Consider the following 19710-nt stretch of genomic DNA (forward strand, 5'->3'; position numbering starts at 1 on the left):
TGTGAGTGTGTATGAGAGTATGAGATTGAGGTTCTGGAGCTGGGAATGCCCACGAAGGCAGGTAAAGCTATGAGAATGTAAATTTGGAAAAGTCATTTGGTAACTAGGGCCCTGATCATGGGGGAGCTTGAGTCCGGCCAATAGGTTTTAATGTTATCCTAATGGCAATGCGGAATATTGACGTACTTTATAAAGATACTACCAATTTAACATGGATTTTCAGCAAAAGCATTTCTGGTAGTGTTTTGGAAGAGGAATTAAAGTGTGGCCAATCTCTAGGCTCATCATCAGTAGAGGAGCTTTGAATCTTCAGACACATGGATCAATGAGAATGAAAAAAAAATGAGATGGATTTCCAGTGCGTTTGGGGTTAAAACGAACTACAAAACCCGATTTCTGTGGGGAGTACCAAAAGCAAGGGCATCAAGAAGTCACAGATGTCAGGTGGAGTGGGAGAAGTGTGTTCAGTTGACAGTCAGGAGAGGGTGAGGGGCAATGTTGGGGACAGCGTGATCCTCAGGAGTCTGGGAGACACGTAAAAGGAAGCTGGCAACAGGGATGTGGAAGGTGGGTCTGGGGCTCGGCTGAGGTCCCAGAGGTCTGCGTTAGAGGGGAAGACACTGATTTCATTTGAGTAGAAGTCACTGGTGACTTCACAAGAATAGACGTGATCACTCAAACAGAGCCTGTTGCCAGAAGGAATCACTGAAGGTACAAGTTTCAAGACAGGCACTTGAAGGAATTCCAAGGGCATCTCCAGGAGAAATGGAATAATAGAAATCCCACAGTATGGTGAGGGAGAGACGGGAGGACACTCAGGAAAGATTAGAGGCCCCGGCGCAGAGGTAATGTGATGTCGGTCCAAGGTCGAGGGCAGGAGTCTGTGGGCTCAGCGTCTGGACGGTCATTGGCAATCAGGGGACTCTGGTGTTGCATCAAAGTCACAAACTCCTTTGAAAGAATATTACCTTAACAAAATCGTGGTGGTAGGAACTGGCCGAGAGGGGGCTTTCAAAGGTGTGAGGGGTGTGGGCAGCTACCCTGAGAGTGACTTCAGAGTCCTGTGTTTCAACTGTTCTTTGAATAGCTTCATGTGTGTGTTGCTGGATAGGGGACCTTGGTGTGCAGACGCCAGGGTCCCTCGTAGAGCGTGTCTTCTGAGGAATGTCGCCCGGTGTGGTGGTCAACCCACAAGGTGGCCCCAGGAATCCTCTCCTCCTGGTGCTCCCAGCCCCCTGCAGCCCACCCACAGCCAATAGGACTGACCTCTGTATTCATGGTAAACTGAACACACGGCGGAGGGAAGCTTACGTGTCATACCGGACATGGCGGCTTTGGACTTGCTGTCTCGAATCCATTACCTTGAGGAAAGTCAGCCGCAGTGCTGTGAGGGCACGCAAGGGGGCTCCCGCCCACAGTCAGTAGCAGGTTGCCAGCCTGGTGGGGGAGCAGCGTCGCGAGTGGATCCTCAACCCCATTGCGACTACAGATGACAGAGCACATGCCAGCATCAGGACCGCAGCCTCATGATGGACCTGAGCCAGAGCCACCGACGTCTTGATGGGCAGGACTGTTTTCAGTTCTTGTGTGTTGGAGTAACCTCTTACACAACAATAAGTAACTAAAACACCCAGTCCTTCTGTCATCACCCCATTATTCCGTGTCATTCTCTGCTGCGGCAAGTGGATTCTACGCCCTTCTCCAGCCCCATAGAATGCCCATCGCTTTTCCAGCTTCCACAGACACTCTTCTGCTGTTAATCCTCTAATGGCTTCCTTTTTGTTATTCGCTTTGATTACTTTCTGGACACCAATCTTCTATCCCAAACGTAGCCTCATTTCTCTCTTCTCCAAACATTATTTTGTGGGCTCTTGTTCTCACACATACTTTGGTTCCGGCTTCTCTTGCCTGCAGACAAATATCCTGGTCTATAGCAGTGCAGTGTTTCCATAGCTGCCTGTAGCACCGGTGAGGAAAAATAAAATAAAAATCGAAAAAGCAGGACGCACACCATCAAGGAGGTGAATATTTATCACACATCTTCTTTAACTCCTGGGCAGTTTTCTTGTTGGATGTGCGGAGAGGAAAATATATAACCAATGCCAAACCTATGATGCAAATTGCAATTTTAGCTTCAACTATTTTATAACCTTAATCTCTGCGTGCTGCGATGGGGCTGTGGAGTTTAATAGCTATTTTGCCTTTGCTTTGCATTATATTTGTGACAAATGACAAAATTTACTCGCTCAGAAGGTTGTTTTTTTTCTTTTTTTTTGAAACTGTAACCAAAATGTAAGTGAAGCCAGGCCAGCCATGATGGAATAGTGACTATAATCTTCCCTTAGTTTATCTGGACACTGTAATAAAGGCATCAATGATCCTAGATATGTGCCCTCTTTTATAGCTTTGTAAAAAATATTCTCCAGGAAGATGTCATCGCCGTTGAACTTTTCTTTGGATGCTCTGCGTGAAATATTGAGCCCCTGTCTTCCTCATCATCACAGGTTTCAAGGGCTCAATGCTCCTCAAGACACAAGCAAGGACGAAAGATCGATAATTCTTTCTGCCCTCCGTGCTACCTGGTATCCCAGCACGTTTCACCCAAGTCATGCAAACAGCTACACTACACCAAAGAAGTGCCCATTTACCTGCAAAAATCTCAACTGGGTGGCAAGCTGGGAGGGGATACATTCTACCTCATGTGCTGGTCCCCGCAGTGGCCGTGAGTCATTTCCAAACCTCGACCCATTCATTCCATGTGGGGCGTTATTAGAAGAACCCCATTTCCCAGTGTTTTCTGCTTCGATTCATGTGATTTGATTCAATCAATGAGCAAATGTCTTCTTGTGCCTTTGGGATTTACTGGCGTGTTTTTTCTCTAATTGTTTAGTCCAGTGATGTCCAGGGCCAGTTTAGGAAGGAACCGGAAACTCTTCGACCCAAAGCTGGATACCCTTCATCCAGGCTGACCTGGGATATGCTGGACTGTGGTGGATTCCTAGGCAGGTTACCAGGAGAGGAGGTGGCTGGAATCACCTTGGGGAGAGGTTATGATCAATGGAAATGAAAAGGGAAAGACTTCATCACTTCAGCTCTGTGAGGCTCTGGATTGTGCTTAAAGCGTAAATGGCCAGTGACGGAAACATCCTTGTGGTGGAAGAGGGGGCAGAAGTCTCCCAACTCTTCTTAACTAGAGGCCCCCCCTGCACTCGTGGGGATTTGGAAGATGGTGGACCATAGAGTGGGATCAAATGAGCCCCTCTTATTTTCACACCCTCCAGGATATTAATGATGTTTGTACTGCTTTGGTGATGTTCACTTATGCTTTGCTCAGTTGATTTGGTTACAGAGAAAGCATTTCAGAATCACATATTAGGCCTGCTATAAATACCTTCATCAGTAGACACCTGCTTCTGAGCCCTCATTGTTAGCTGATTAAGAAATAACTTTCTAAGTGCATCTGCACTTTTCTTTATTTAAAAAGGATACTGAACTGTGGGATTTTGTTTTTTTTGGTGCCCTGTATTTTTTCCCCACAATAAATGAAGACTCAATATCTCTGTCCCAGAAAAAAAAATCACTAATTGGATCACCTTTGATTTACTTGCTTGTACTCTCCATTCTTTGTGTACTGAACACATTTTTGCAAAGGCTGCTCTATTCTTAGGGACAAATTGATTCACAAATAGAATTTGGTGGAAAAATGCAATGGGAGAGAATGAGCCAGAGGGAAATCAGAGTAGGAGATAAGAGAATCAGCAAATTATAAGAGAGTCAAAAATAACTCTGGTATAGATACACCTTAATTAAGGGAATCGATGTCTCCTTGGTAGGTATTCTACAGTACTTTGTGATTTGCATTATAAAAACAAAGATGCATTTGGTAAAATGGGGTCTCTGTAATATGTAACGAGGGGCTTCGTTAGGAATTTTTTGTGGAAATGTTAAACCCTTTCTTTGGCCAATATATTTTCCTCTCCACCTTACCGCCATTTTGTTCACTACCACTTGCCCATACTGCCAAAATCAATCTGTAACTTCCCTCACTCTCTTCCAGAGTTGTCTTCTGCCAACTCCCCACCCATTTCTCTCCCCACCTCATTATCGGAGTAATTTCCTTCATAAAAGATTGAATTACGCCATTGCCCTGGGTTTTAAAAACTACGTAAATTTAAATATTAACATCAGTAAGAATTCTGTGATTGAGGATGAAGTCCATAATCTCCTTTATAGCCTGGTAATTTCCCTGGAGGCAAGTGATGTGGCTTTTCTTCCCTTGCAGCCCCATGCCCAGAAAATACCTATTTACTGAGTGACTCACCGCCCGAGTCCCTTCACCACCTGGGTGGAATCTATTTCAAGTGCCCTGCTTTCCGTCTCCCTTACAGCTGCATTCAGTCAGTCATCCGTCCCTCCTGGAGCATCTTGCTAGGTAACAGAAGTCCAGCTGAAACCGATAAATTGTCTGACCTCCAGGAGGTGCCAGTGGAGGGGCTCACCTAGACTGTCCTGGAGAATCGCCGGAGACGAGGCGCTGGCCTCAGTGCAGAGAACGGAGAAGGTGGTGTGTGCGAGATAGGAGTGGACCCCAGGGCCAGGACACGTGGGCATCGAAGACGGACTTGGGAGCTAGGGATGAAGATAGATAGGGAAAGGCAAGGTCAGGTCATGAAAGAGCGTATCGAGGATGCTTCGGGGGGGGGGCAGGGAGAAGGCATAATGTTCTCCCGGATGATTCCACCAAATGCAGCAAATTGTCTCAGGCGAGATTGCAAATGGTTGAAGGTTGCGAGGATCATCGCGGGTTCTGGCAGCTTCCAGAAGCTGACTTTTCAGAAAGCCCGGTGACTATGATTCCCAGAGGCAGCTGCTTGACTCAGACGACCTGTTGGCCCCATTTCCAGGAGAAATGTTGCTTCAGGGATGTTACATCAGCCTCTCCCTGAACGAAGCCCACACATCAAAGGTAAGCCCCTCCATCCACTCCCCTTCATGCCAGCTCCGTCCACCTCAAGCCCCCTCCACCTCCAAGCCCACCTCCCCCCCCCCCAGTCCACTTCCTTCCCAGTCTACCCCCACCATGTCCCACAGCCAATGCAGAAAGAGGAGGAGAGCACATATAATGCATGTATGGGAAACACAAGTCACATTCAGGTCTAAAAAGATAGGTGTGTATGCCATCTTGGGAAAAGGCCAAGGGATTACGGTTTTTAGAAGTCGGTGACGAAGCTTTAAGATCAATGCGAATTCTGCAGGCATACGATGCCAGGATCAGACGAAACTAGTGATTTATTGCGGTCACCTAGAGAGGTTACAAGTTCACCTTAGCTTTTATAATTGTTGTGAATAGAAATAATTTATCAGGTCATATATAGGGTGACTAATGGGAATCATTTACCTTCTGGATGAATTGAGATCTGACTGTAGAGTGACGCCCGGGTATCACAGGCTGACGGGGTATTCTTCCAGCATCATTTTCTCATACCAAATGATCGCTGTCCCCCCTGAATATTGTGGGGAGCCTCAAACAGTGCAAGCTAACAAGTATGTGCTAAGCAGCAGCTCCGACAACCTACTTTGTGGTGTGCCTTTTGCAAAAGTCCTTTTCTCTCTGCAAGCTTTGCTTTGTTCATAAGCATTTTATGTAACAGGCAAACAAAAGCACTCATTGCAAAGCGAATGAATTAATAAACTCAATAGGTTTCTTATGTTGAGTTTAATCTGATTAGTGATTAAAACCTTCCAGAAATTAATCCTGAGATTCGCTGGATTATAAAAATGTTTAGTGGGGTAAAAGGATGGATATCCATCTACCCAATCTTATGCAGTACATGACCCAAAAATGCCAGATTTAAGGGAATGATCCATTCGACTTTTGATGAGACATTAATGAGGCAATGTCTGGTTTTATTAAATATTATACATTATTCATAAACCATCCATTCTGGAAACTAAAATATAGACATTTTCATATTATAAGCATCAATACTACATGAGATTAGCCTGGGGGTCACCCAGAGGGACCTCAGGGACCAACACGCTTCCCAGAACAATTTGTGAACAGTTGCTCTAAATGACACCCATTGGTGGATTTGGGATAGTCTCTCTTTCGGGGAAAATATCCATTTTTAAAAGTTTATTTTTACAGTATTTCTTTGTTCTTCTGGCCTATAAAATAGACTTTTTCCTATCATGAATATGTCAGAGAAAAATGGTGATTTTAAGTTATCCAAAATAAACATGATTTTACTCAGAACCTTATCGTGAGAAGCTGTGCAAAATTACTTTGACATAAGAATAAACCTTATCCCTTCAACTCCCAACGAAAGCAAAATGCATTTCAGATAGGACTTTATTTCTCGTATACATTGAGAATGCCACACCCCAAAATATAGTCACGACCCCATGAATGGAAAGACCATATAACACGACTCTAAAATATCGTAGGCATGCTCTGAATGACAAAGACAGATTTAAGTGCTGTTATTCTTTGATTAATTAAAACAAGTTATTTAGATGATTTTTATAACAGCCTGTAAGGGAGCAGTAATATTTAAAAGAATATAACTACTTGAAGTTGAGCTACTCACTTAAGATATTTTTTTTGTACGTAGTTTTCACATACGTTTTAAATAGAAAAAGAACTATTTTAAGGGGCACGTGGCTGGCTCAGCTGGTTAAGCGTCCACCTTCAGCACAGGTCATGATCTCACGGTTCATGGGTTTGAGTCCTGGGTCAGGCTCTGTGCTGACAGCTCGGAGCCTGGAGCCTGCTTCGGATTCTGTGTCTCCCTCTCTCTTGGTCCCTCCCCTGCTCTCTCTCTTTCTCTCTCTCTCTCTCTCAAGAATAAATAAAACATTAAACATAAAAAAAGAACTACCTTACTCTTCTAATTCATGGTTACTATGTGATCTTAACTGCTCTTGCTGTTATGAATTTAGCCGTGTCCCCAAATTCATATGTTGACGCCCTGACTCACAAGCACCCCAGAATGTGACCTGAATGGAGAGGAGGGTCTTTACAAAGGTGATCAAGTTGCAATGAGGTCATTAGGGTGGGCCCTAATTCAATATGACTGGTGTCCTTATAAAAAGGGGAGATTTGCAGACAGACTTGCACACAAGGAGAATGGCCTTATGAACATGAAGGCAGAGATGGGGCAACGCATCAGTAGGCCAAGAAATGCCAGGGGTTGCCAACAGCCCTTGGAAACCAGGGGAGAGGCAGGCATCGGATTCCCCCTCACAGCCTCAGAAGGAACCAGTCTTGTGGAGACTTCTGGCCTCCAAAACTGGAGAAACCATAACCTTCTGTCACTCAAGCCACCCAGTCTGTGGCATTTGGCTGCCGAAGCCGAGCAAACTAACAAGTTCGCTGTCAGCATCTTCTGACAAACGTCCATTCTCACGTCACAGAGCGTCCATACTGCTCGTCTTTCGGGATCTTCCCATGTTTTTCAGGACAACAAAAACCAAAAAACAAGTAGGTGCTGAATTATATGCCAGCGAGACCTTTCCCTCCCTCCACCCCCAAGTCTTCGGGAGAACCATGGTTTGCAGCACCTGGCGAGTTTATTTTTACCACAAAGGAAGATGTTTGATAAAAACGACACAGATTCGTCGATGTCAATAACTGGTCTCTGCTCATTTACTCCAGGCCCCTCCGTCCCAAGACGAACCCTCAAAGGCAGCCAGCCCCGGCTGTCACAGCACCACATCTGCCCTGAGACCCTTCCCCTTCCCTTGACTGACTCCTCCTCTCTCCACAAGGACCGTTGCTACCTGTGCTTCCAGGAGCCCTGTTTCCACGTTCCGTCCTGCAGGACAGACACGGGCCCGGAGCCAGTGTCTGGGTTCCCATTTCGGGTGCCCCTGGAAGGAGTGACGGCCCAGGCAAGGAACGGCCCTTCTTCTGCCCCAGGTCTACCTGCGAAAGAGGCAGCTTTACCACGCTGTGCTGAGAACCACCGGTGAGGCATCTTGACCAATTCCTGACAAAGGGACAGTGCTTACTTGTGTAATGTTTCTATTCCGCAACCGTGCCACCACGTGCATACCTCTGCTTGAGAACCCACCGCACCACAGTTCTGTCTTCCCTTTACTTGCCTACCGTGTCCACTGTGCACATCTTTGTGCATACACAGAGTGCATTGGCTCTACCTAACTACTGAGTGTTCCTCACAAACATTTCAGAACGCGTGATCTTTATGTATTAATCCTTGACAATTAAATTCAGCATTTTACTTCCCTTTATGGAGAAGAGAAAACCAGACCGCAAGAGGTTAAGAATGACCCAAGCGGCACAAAGTTTGTAACGATTCACCAACATCTGCACACTTTTAATTTGCAGACACATTAAGGAAATAACTTGGCCAAGGAAGGGCTCTGGTTGTGTGGTCAAGGCAGGCGACCAGGACGATGAGGCGCCAGGGACGGGGAGGGCCTCACGTGCTCACCCTGGAAAATCCCCTGTTACGTGTCAGGGGTCACAACAGCCCCATATAACAGGACTAGTAGACCCTGTTCTGCCAGTTAACCCGTGGGTTACACAAAAGGTCAGTTAGGGCGCAGAAATGTCAGTGAGACTCACGGGCTGGATGGAGAGTCAGTCGGTCAGTCAGTGCACCAGCACAACATTAGGAGGATTAAATGCTAAAATACTCTCATGCCCTTTGGTAATTAGCCACTGCGGGAGGTCCCTAGATACTCCCTCAATCCCTTCTATACTGCCCTCCCCTAATCTCTAGAGCTGCCCCGTTCCACCATCTCGAGGGGTAATACCTGACCCAGCACTGAGCTGTAGTACCTGTGATGATGCCCCAAGGCCCTCCTCCCTCCACATGGCACTTTCACACTGTCCAAGCCTGTGCAGAACCCATCTGAATGGTTATGGCCATTCCCTACTTACAGGTCATTCACTATCTTCAACATCGAACCTGGGAAACCATGTTTTTTAAAATTAAAACTATAAATGTCCACTTATTTTCCAATCTTTTGAAAAGGGAAGAAATCATTTCTTTGAATATGATCTGTTGTGTTGAATTTCCAAGACCCTCTTGAAATGTACACTTAAGGCTTAATGTATGATCTGTGTATGTGTTTTTTAATAAAGAAGTGAGACCTCGCAGACACTTTGTAATTTGAATATGGAATCTTTCCAGTTCGTTTAATTTGCCTTCTGTTTTCTTTCTTTCTTTCTTTCTTTCTTTCTTTCTTTCTTTCTTTCTTTCTTTCTTTCCTTCCTTCCTTCCTTCCTTCCTTCCTTCCTTCCTTCCTTCCCTTTTTGAGAGAGAAAGAGCATGAGCGGGTGGGGGGGGCGGAGTGAGGGAGAAAGAGAAAGAATATTTTAATTTTTGTTTTTTTAGTTTATTTTTGGAGAGAGACAGACAGAGCAGGGGAGGGGTAGAGGACCCCAAGCAGGCTTCGCACGATCAGCACAGAGCCTGATGCAGGGCTCGAACTCAGGAACCATGAGATCATGACCAGAGCCAATCAAGAGTCAGACGCTTAACCAGCTGAGCCAGCCAGGTGCCCCTCATTTTTCTTCTAAGTGTGAGTTCCTTGAATCCTTCCTGCTGTAGGATTTTTGAAGGTTACATGCTTTAATCAAATTTTCCATTTGTGTGGTCATCAGTCAGATGGTTTAAAATGGGAATGAAGAATGGGGGTTAATTTGAACAGTTTATTAAGTCAAAAGGGATTAAGAGAGGAGAACCTGGCTGGCTCAGTCAGTAAAGCATGTGACTCTCGATCTCAGCGTCATGGGTTCAAGCCCCAAACTGGGCGTGGAGCCTACTTTAAAAATTGGTTAAGAGAGCTATTTTACTGCAGTATGCCCCTCATTTTGAAATTAAATAAAACAGTCCAGAGAGGTTAAGTAGAATACACTCAAAGGTAAACAGGGGGTAAAAAGCACAAACCTGCCCCGGCAGCCACGAGCCCACGCAGCATTCAGATCTGTGTTTCCAATTTCCATCCTCCACTGAAAGGATCCAGGGCTTCTTGGAGAAATGCCTGGTTCCAGAGCTGGAGCAGCACATCTAGCAGACGAGCCTGGAGCATCACAAAGTGCCAGAAATTAGGAAGGTGTTCAAAAAGCAACAGCAGAAAGCAGCTATGATAAGACTATGTCAAAGGCACACAGGAGCCAACTTCCAGCTCCCCGTGCCTAGCCTGGAACAATTCACCAACAACCCAGAGAATGTGGTATTGGGTTACAATGCAAAGTATAAGTGAAATATTCATGAGTTTACACCGATATAATTAAATGACTGAAGAAGTAAATACTGGAGTGTTCTGTATGTGTTTTTTTTTCCTGTTGAACTTACTGAATTCTTGAATTGTTACTTTAAAGAACTTACGATCCAGGGGAGGATTTAAATTTTGAAGCATTTAATGGATGAAGCAAGGCAGAATATGTCTCATGACATTGGACATGACAATCTGTTAGAGGTGCCCAGCAAAGCTAGGATTGACCCTAACTGCAGGTGTCAGGGAGGCAGGCGTTCAGCAAGGTCGGAAGGACTTAGGTGAGCAATCAAGAGCGGGTGAGATATGACAGGTAACGTCCCATTGGAAGTATGAAGGGACACCGAGGGGTAGGTGAGGAGGGGCCAGGTTAGCAGGAAGCCAGGTATGTGCCATACGTTTACGTATCTACACAGCTGAGGGTGCTTACTGATGACAGTTGTATGTTTACACCTTAGTCTAATAGATACGAGATGAGTAGCTTCCTGTTTTAGCTTGTTTTTGGAGGAAAAAGTGCAGGCACCTGAGCATCTCTGACCCAGAGGACATGGCGGGAGCTCAGGTCAACAGCCAGGAACATCTTTCCTCGCATAAACAGAAGAGGGCACAGATCTGTTCACTGGCGCCCAACGGGGTTGGTCTAATTGGCAAATCACCCTTTTATTAAATCAGCAGGAATAAAAAGAACGGAAAGAAATCATTTAGTGGCTTATTCAGCATCATTATGGCTAAAATGACCTTGAGTCCATATTCCCTGGATGTGTTCACAATTTTAATTAGTCGCAATAGGTTTTAAGCATTAAAGACAACAGTCTTGCCCCTTTGATTTGTGATTAACACTTGGAAAGTAAAACGAAGCTCTGTTTACCTTATTGTTGGGCGATCTATGGTGAGTTGAGGATGGGGACATGTGAGAGAAACTGTGTTTTCTTGACGTGCCAGGCGAGACTCACAGAAGAGCGTTGTGCAAATGCTTAGGAACAGCCAATACGGGGTCACCACCACACTCCCCACCTTGTAGGTTGGGAGTGCTAATCTACTCCCTTGGTATCCCTAAGATTCCTCTGTATCAGGAAGGGTGATTGGAAATACAGACGTCGCATCGAAATGTCTCTCGTCCTATATCTTCAACCTAGTTGACTTATCTGATGCCGATCAGTGTGGTTGGGTGAACTCTGCCATACTGGGGGGACCAGGTCCTTGGGTTCAGTAGATCCACACAAGGAAAGTGTCACCGAAATTACTGGACAGAACGAAGACGTTCACTTGGGTCTTCTCCCTCTCTGCCCCGAGTGGCATGGCTTTGTCCAACCAGCTGTACAAAGACAAGTATACATGCTGGGCTGTATGGCAACAAATTTCCGCTTTGCTGTTTGAGTCATCGCCCACAGTTAAGGTCATAACTCTCCGTTTCTTTCCTTTAATTCTCTGGAGGGAAAGATGCAGGATGAAAATTCAGAAGGCTGTAGCTCTAAAATTCATCGGCACGAACAAATATTTGACATTCCCAAGAAAGAGAGCGGATCCTAGAGATTATGCCGTTAAGCTACAGCTGGGTTGTTATTTGTCTGCAATTTTAAATCCTGGCTGTTAAAATTAATTACATTCAAGGGGAGTTTATCAGAATAAAAGTCTCAGACGTGATATTTTTAGTCTCTGGAATTAAAGTGGCACCGATGAGCCAATAGATCATACTGAAAACAGCCAGCCTTGCCGTTTTGAGTTCTTTAAACAGACTTATTCTGATTGTAACAAAAACACCCATAAATCTATGCACATATATATTGATCTTGGCTTCCTCTTAAAAATGACTCTGTCCTAGTAAGTTGGCATATTTCATAAACAAACCAACAAATTATTGATCTATCATATACTCTAAAAGTCCTATGAAGAATCTAGGTGGCTTTTAAGTTCATACTGCACCTAAGGGAACGAGAAACCCTGAAATGAAAAATAGATATTTAAAGAGAAGCAGGAAAGATATATAGCTGTCTCTTTCTGCTTCCTTCTGACCTCCTATTGTGATTCAATCTGTGCGTACCACATCCCACACTGTATCTACTGATATGGCATTTAGGACATTAACGCTGTGCCTTCCAAGAGGCTTCAGTAATTAAGTTACTGCCTCTAATAATTGCTTTCTGAAAAAGCCTGTCTAGATATTCCTTGGCCTAAACGAAAGATGTGTAAGTTAATATATTTGTAAGGTATGTTCTAGTAAAGCCTCTCAGTGAAAACGGGTAAAAAAGAATTGTTTCTATTAACTTAGTCCAACAAGGATATCACCGTGTAATATTTTGTTAACAAAATTAAAATGGTGACTGACACATTAATCGTGGTGCTGAGTGAAAGAAGTGTCCCTATAAGCCTTTTCATCAGATGTGTTTTCCATCAGAGTCCGGCAGGCTCAGGCCGACTCCGCCAGAGGCTCGGGACGCTAAGACAACATCGATTATAGATTATGAGGATTGCAATTCATATGCAGAACAACACTTGGTCTTAGCTAAAAACCGGGGTAATTGGGTAAAGTGTAGGGGTATTTCAAAATCATAGATATGCGGGTTTTTTTTTTTAAGACCAAATCCTGTCTTGTGTCTTTTGGAAAGGGGAGGCAGGAAGAGTAAAGAGGCAGATGACGAGTAGACCTTAATGTGTGTTACAGCGTGGTAAGTGATGGGGAGGAAAGGAGTACCTCCAGCCAGGTCCGGGTACCAGGGAGAGCCTGAGCAGGGGCGGGCAGGTCATAATACCATTTCGTGTACTCAGGGTAGAGGCGTTTGGGGCGGGGAGACCTTTGAGCAAAGCCTTTAGGCAGTGCGGAGAGTGGGGGTGGAGGGTTTCAGGAAAAGACCTGGGGCAGGAGCATGTGAGGTCCGATCAAAGTCATCAGGGGCCAGTGTGGGTGCTGACTCCACGCAGGAAAGGAGCAAGAGAGAGGGGAGAGTGCTGGGCTGCCCTGGGGGCATTTTGGAGGCACCCCGAGGGCCAGTTCAAGGACTTCAACACCTGCCAAGTGAAATGCAGCCCGCGATCTATCCGCTGAGGGTCAAGCACAGAAGCAGGAAGGCTACTTGGGAGCTGCCGCAGACACCCAGGTGCAGGCGGTCACAGCCCACACCTGGGTCACACATGGGTAAGAGCTCCGGGAGGTGACAGGGGGTCCGGTGCTGACGATAATGGGTGGTTGAGTCAAAGAGGCTCCCTCAGCGACTGGTTGTGGGGTGCGAGGAACAGAGGCGTTGGGATGGCTTCAAGCCTTCTGGTCTGAGAACTGCCCTCTGCCGAAAGAAGGGCCATGAAACAGGTCTGGGCATGGGGAAGGCGGTGGGGGCTCAAGAGCTCAGTTTGGGTCCTGCCTGTTTTGAAAAGTCTGGCGGACATCCAGACCAGGGTGACGAGCAGGCCCCGGGCCGTCTGGGGCTCAGGGGGAGATTTCAGGGCACAGCAGGTGGGTGTCCTTCGCGTTTGGCACGTTGGAAGCCAACAGAGAGGACGAGGTCACCATGGAAAGAAGGGCAGCCGTGTGTAGATATTGCAAACGCTCTTTGAAACCTTAAATTTCACCACATTCACGCAGAATCAGTGATATTTGTATGTAATCAGGAATCTACCAAGCAATACGGTTTTATTCGGGATGGTGATTGTCGTTTTTCACGAGTATAAACAGAAACGGACAGATACCCAGTCTGTAGTGTTCCTGCTTCCACATGGCAAACGTTAACACAACTCCTGGGAACTCAAACATGAGAGAAGTTGGGTTATTTTAGGCCGGCATATATTTGCTGGGATGAACCAATCAAATCCCAGGGTATTCCGTGCAAATAGACACAGATCGCAAGAATTAACTTCATTAGATAAAATAAAGTCATTTTATGACTTATAATAGCATTGTAATAGAAAGGAGCAGTTTCTCAGGGCACCCGGGTGGCTCAGTTGGTTAAATGTCCAACTTCAGCTCAGAGATCTGTGATCTCACAGATTCGTGGGTTCAAGTTCCGCGTCGGGCTCTGTGCTGACAGGTCCGAGCCTGGAGTCTACTTCAGATTCTGTGTCTTGTCTCCCTCTTTCTCTGCCCCTCCCCTGCTCACGCTCTGTCTCTCTCTCTCTCTCTCTCTCTCTCAAAACTGAATAAATATTAAAAAAATTTTTTTTAAAAAGGAACAGTTTCTCACAGCAGAAGATGAGACTTTATTTTCTAGTGTGGCTGTTTCCTCAGCAGTATGTCTGTGAGCAAAACACTGAAGTGTGCCTTTACTTTCCAACTTCTTTGGCTATGAAATGGGATCATAATATTAACATCGATGAAATCGCAGTAGAAACCACATTTTTCTAACTTTCACTGTTCCGTTATCGGTTTATCTTTGATAAAGGCTTAGAAGTTTGTAAGCTTTTTTTTCATATTAACAAAATATAGGATGTGTTTGTTACTTTTTTCAGTATTGATATGTATTATTACAAAGGCTCAAGGTAGATTCTAGAGAACTTGATAATTGAGATTGTTTTTGCAGATTACTCTGTGTTCATTTTTGTAAATTCTCTGCGTCTGCTTTCAAAACAACCTAGTTCTCAGGGGCACCTGGGTGGCTCCGTTGGTTGAATATCTGACTTCAGCTCAGGTCATGATCTCGCAGTTCGTGAGTTTGAGTCCCGGAGCCCCGTGTGGGGCTGTGGGCTGACAGCTCAGGGCCTGAAGCCTGCTTCGGATTCTGTGTCCCCCTCTCTCTCTGCCCCTCCCCCATTCACTCTCTGTCTGTCTCTCTCTCTCTCTCAAAAATGAATAAACATTAAAAACTGTTTAAAAATAAGCTTGTTCTCTAAATATTGAGTACAGAACATTCTATATTCCATTATGACATAAATGTTAAGTATGATACTCAGGATTTCTGTATCTACTGTGTTCTCAGTTTATTTAGTGTACCAATTTCTGGGAAAGTTATGTTGAAATGTACACTATGAGTTTGAACTTGTCCATCTCTTGTAACTTTTTTACTCTTCTGCCTTCTGTTATTTCCGTTAGATGCACACAGACCCAGGAAAGCTGTACTTGGAAGCGGACAAATCTTTTATCACAAGGTAATGACGTCCATCTGCCAGGATGGGTCTGTGCTTACACGTCTCTTTGGTCTAGCACAGAGCCACCAACTTCCGTTTGGTCCCTACTCGCTGGATCGAGATCAGGGCTCTGGGAGGGATTGCGTTTTAATTTTTTTTTTTGGTTTTCATTGGGAAGTCCCCGTGTTTTAACAGCAAATGCCACCCGCTGAACGTATTGCTGTCACGAATTGTCTTAGGTTGGGTCCTCAGTAGCAGATCTTGGAGGGGAAGGAGGCCGAGCAAGGGTGGGAATGAGCCTGACGGAACATCAGCTTAGCTCAGTCCTCTCAGGGGCGTCTGAGAGCAAAGCACCAGGGCTCAGAGCTGTGTGGCCAGGAGCCCAGAGCTGGATCACTTTATATTCACACACCTAGTCCTCGTTGGTGAAGGGCTGTCCTTCAGGGACAGGAGGGTGGGGCGAGGTAACCCACAGGCGAGTCCTGGTATCTACAGAGGGGCGGCTCAGAGAGGGACACCCAGGGCTGTGAGCTATAGGGCTGGACATCACAAAAGGATCTGTGAGGCTGTGGGCAGAGACCCCGCGTTTTCACTCACACTGAGCTGTTCTACTGTCTTATGTGTCCTCTTTTTCCTATCGTTTTATTTTTCCCCTGCTTTTTCACATCTGTTGGATCTAGCTATCATCTATCATCTATCTATCTATCTATCTATCTATCTATCTATCTATCTATCATCTGTTTACCCACCCACTTATTTATTTTTTCCAAACACAAGTTTGAAACTATAAATTATCTATAACTTAAGTAATCTTAATTGATTAACATACTCATGTGACTGTGTCTAAAGTTAATCAATATAATAAATAAATACAGTAAATCTTCCCCTAACTGATAATAGGTAAAAGGCACATGGGAAGATGTCATTCTGAACACCCTCTCGTTTCCCATGTCATAATTGTTTAGTATTCTATTTGCAGCTTTTAAAAAAATATTGAGAAATACCTTCATGTTATTATTGTGGCTTTTTTCCCCCCAAGATGAGGTTTCCCTGGATTTATTGGGGGAAAGAGTCTTTGTTCACATTTGATTATCTTCCTTTCTCATATTCTTATTCTTCTATCTTTATTCGGTTTCCTCAAAATTCATCCTTTAGAAATTCCTACAGAAAAAAAAAATTATGACCTGGATGCTTTCTTTGTTGAAACACATCTCTATTTTGCTCAGATTCACGGGGTGCATGATTTTATACTGAGAGATGTTTTACATCATCTCTTTCGCACCACCGTCGGGGGGCCTGCTGCCCCCAGTAATTACTGCTATGTCCAGTATGTGCTCAATGTGGCACAGTTTACGTATTCTACATTGTAAACTTAATATATTTAGCTTTTCTCTCGGTACGCTAATTCCAATACCTCCAATCTGTTGGCTTATTTTAATAACTCCTTAAAACTCCCTGAAATGAAGTCATTGTGTTTGAGGTCCCCTGCCGCACGGTGGGGACCGCCGTGAAGGGAAGAGTCACCTCGGCCCCGGGGCCCACCGGGTTCACAAGCCTTGGGATATCCACAGGGTGGATGTTTCCTGTTCTGTCCGAAGAGAACATTTCCCCCTCTTCCTCACTCCCACGGGAGCTGTGCCTGAGCTCACCCACAGCGGTAAATGATTGTGAGCTCCGAGAGCGGGTTCCATGATGCTGATTAGAGAATTTTTAAAAACCACTCTCACTGGCTACTGAAAATCAGTAAGAACAAACTTTCAGGGCACAGCCTATGGGAAAAGATACACACTCGTCGAGTTACTGGTTTGAGATGAAATCTGGGATAGTTGAGCAGGAAAATAAAACAATAAAGCGGCATAAATAAATACACAAAATAAGACACAGAGAAACAAACACATAGTAAGCTTGGGCATGTTGGTAAAGTGGCTTGTAAAAAGCAGTAGTCCCCCTCCCACCCTCCAGGTTAAATATAATTAAAATACATATTTCAAACATCTTGAGAGTGATTATGGGTGGCCACTCCTAGATACAGCCATACGTATAAATCGTAGCAATCTTGCAAAGATGGGTGTGGGTCTCTCTTATGTATTAGGATCTAGTATATATTCTTTTCTTGCCTTTTTACAAACAGAGCTCAACTATCTAAACTCCTGAAACTGCGAGGTGTCTTTCTGGTAGGATCCTATAAATATTTACTCTTACGAGATCTTGGTCTCAAGGCTTACTCAGAGTAAAATTCTCAGACAAGACATATCAGCGATCCGAATTATTTCAGTCTGCTCCAAAAGTGATTTATTAGGATTATTAACTTACATGCTTATTTACTCCTATTAGCACTGAAAGTATGATCACAGGGGTATGGTGTTGGTTTTTATTCACTTTCATTGAGAGAAAAAAAAAAAAGAAAGACAAAGCCCTGACCTTTCCTGTCGTCAAGCCTACCGACTTGTTAAATAATAATGTATTTAAGCTTTCTGGAATTTTTCTCCATGGCAACTACAAATACAAGTTTCCTATGTGATTATTTTGCATGAGAAATACGTAGATTTCAAATACAGATATTCTATTATTCAGTACATGTACATTTTTTGTTACATTTGGAGAAATATGATAGCAATTTGGCAACCATTTAAGCTTCATTCAGTGTTTGAATTTTTGAATAAAAGCTCGCAGTCTTGTGCTATAGCCGTGACTGTGGGTGCTCAAACTACCTGGGAGCACCTCACATCACTCCGTGAGCACGTGTCTCCCACGCTCACCTGGTCACGATCAGCTCCCTTTACTTAGAGACCTCGCTACGAGCCGGTCACGAGAAAGGGAGCCCACATTTATTGAGCCATGTCAGGTACAGTGGGTTTGGAGACCTAGAAAACTGAGGGAAGGTGGGTCCTTTCAGTAATCTAAACTCGAACACTGACCATTGGAGGAAACGCAAGGCAAATCAACAGGGAGTGATCAGTGAACGGGTTGGTGCATTTGCAAAATGAAAGATTGTCTTTCTGAGTAGAAGCACTGAACAATCGAATTCACTTATCTCCCTTTTATTAACATTGAATGAAACAGTCAAGAGCCTCTGCAGAATTCTGGCATTTCCTGCCTCTACAAACCCTGAGAATCCTGAACATCTGACATTATGTGGCAACTGCACACTTGATACACTGAAGGTCATCCTTTGTGGAAAGCACCGCAGACAATGGCTACAAACCCCAGCAAAAATTTCCCTTACAGTTGTTATTGTGAAAGGTCAGTGCCAAGACTCACATGTATCTTTATTTTAAATTTGTTTCTGCCAGTTTCATAAGCGTGTGACAGTATTTCAAACTTGTTTGCGTTTTCATTTTTGATTGCTGATGAGGGTTTGCATTTTTTTTTAAATGTTGCTATTTATTCTGGGCATTTCCTTCTGCATACACTTAGGTCCCTCACTTCTGGGCACTTGCCCAGGGGAATTTTTAGCTTTCCTCTTCTAATTGGTCATTTTTTTTCAGTACTATTTGTGCTGTTGCTTTCCTTTTTGTACTTGGATTTTTAAAATCAGTTAATTTATTTTTATTGTAGTGTAATTGACATGCGATATTACATTAGTTTCAGGCATACAGTCTCCTGTTTCCACAGTTGTATGCATTTCTAAATGCTCACCATGGTGATGTGTCTTTTAACCCCCACATTTGCCCCTAGTGGTCAAAGTCCAGAGAAAAATAAGATGTCTGGGACGTTGGGGAGTTCCGATGATGTCTTCTAAGGCCAGCGGTGTTTGGAATTGTCAAGCTTGTTATTCTTTTCCTAGACCAGGCTAGCGTTGAATTTGCTGGGCATCACTCTCTTTGGTAAGTTCTCCTAAGTAATAAACACCTCACCCAGCCCTGTGGATCGGCTGTGAACGCTCTTTCAGTCACTGTAATTTATGTTCCCTGATTTCATTCTACCCATTTTCCTCTGTAACACGTTGCAAGGTCTCGCTATATTAGCTTAGGTTTCAAAGCCAAAAAAGAAGGTTTAATCTTGCAATTCGTGTGTCTTATTCTCTAAGGAAAAAGTTTCTCACAGCAAGAAAGAATGAGACTCTTTAAGATCTCTCTTTACTTCTGGACAAGGGCAGATTAATTGAGTATAATGTTGAGTTAGAGGGAGAAATATTAAGCCTGAAACAATCTCAGAAATCCCTCAAGACTGACCTAAATGTGTAATTTTTGTTTTCCCTGCTGAGCGCAGCCTTAAAAGAAACTCATTTCTTTCTGTGATGAATATCATCCTTCTGCTTCCTTCTAGCTTCTGTACTGTGAGTCAGGTACCTAAAAACACACATTCTCTCCTTTCTGTTCTTTAACACGTTTTTATCACCAGTATTTGTACCCGTTTTCTTTATATTTTTAAATAGGTTCTTTATGGGTTTTTTTTTCTTCTTCTTCA

The 19710-nt window shown here is 44.3% G+C and overlaps 1 long non-coding RNA gene across 1 annotated transcript; it reads left to right on the plus strand.

The window, feature by feature from the left end:
* Positions 1-15191: 15191 nt before the first annotated feature.
* LOC122202159 lies at positions 15192-19091 on the plus strand. Its single transcript, XR_006194495.1, has 3 exons — positions 15192-15321; positions 18364-18543; positions 18979-19091. It is a non-coding gene; the product is annotated as an uncharacterized LOC122202159 (long non-coding RNA).
* Positions 19092-19710: the final 619 nt, after the last annotated feature.

This window comes from Panthera leo, chromosome A1 (assembly GCF_018350215.1).
Source record: "Panthera leo isolate Ple1 chromosome A1, P.leo_Ple1_pat1.1, whole genome shotgun sequence".
Taxonomy (NCBI): Eukaryota; Metazoa; Chordata; class Mammalia; order Carnivora; family Felidae; genus Panthera; species Panthera leo.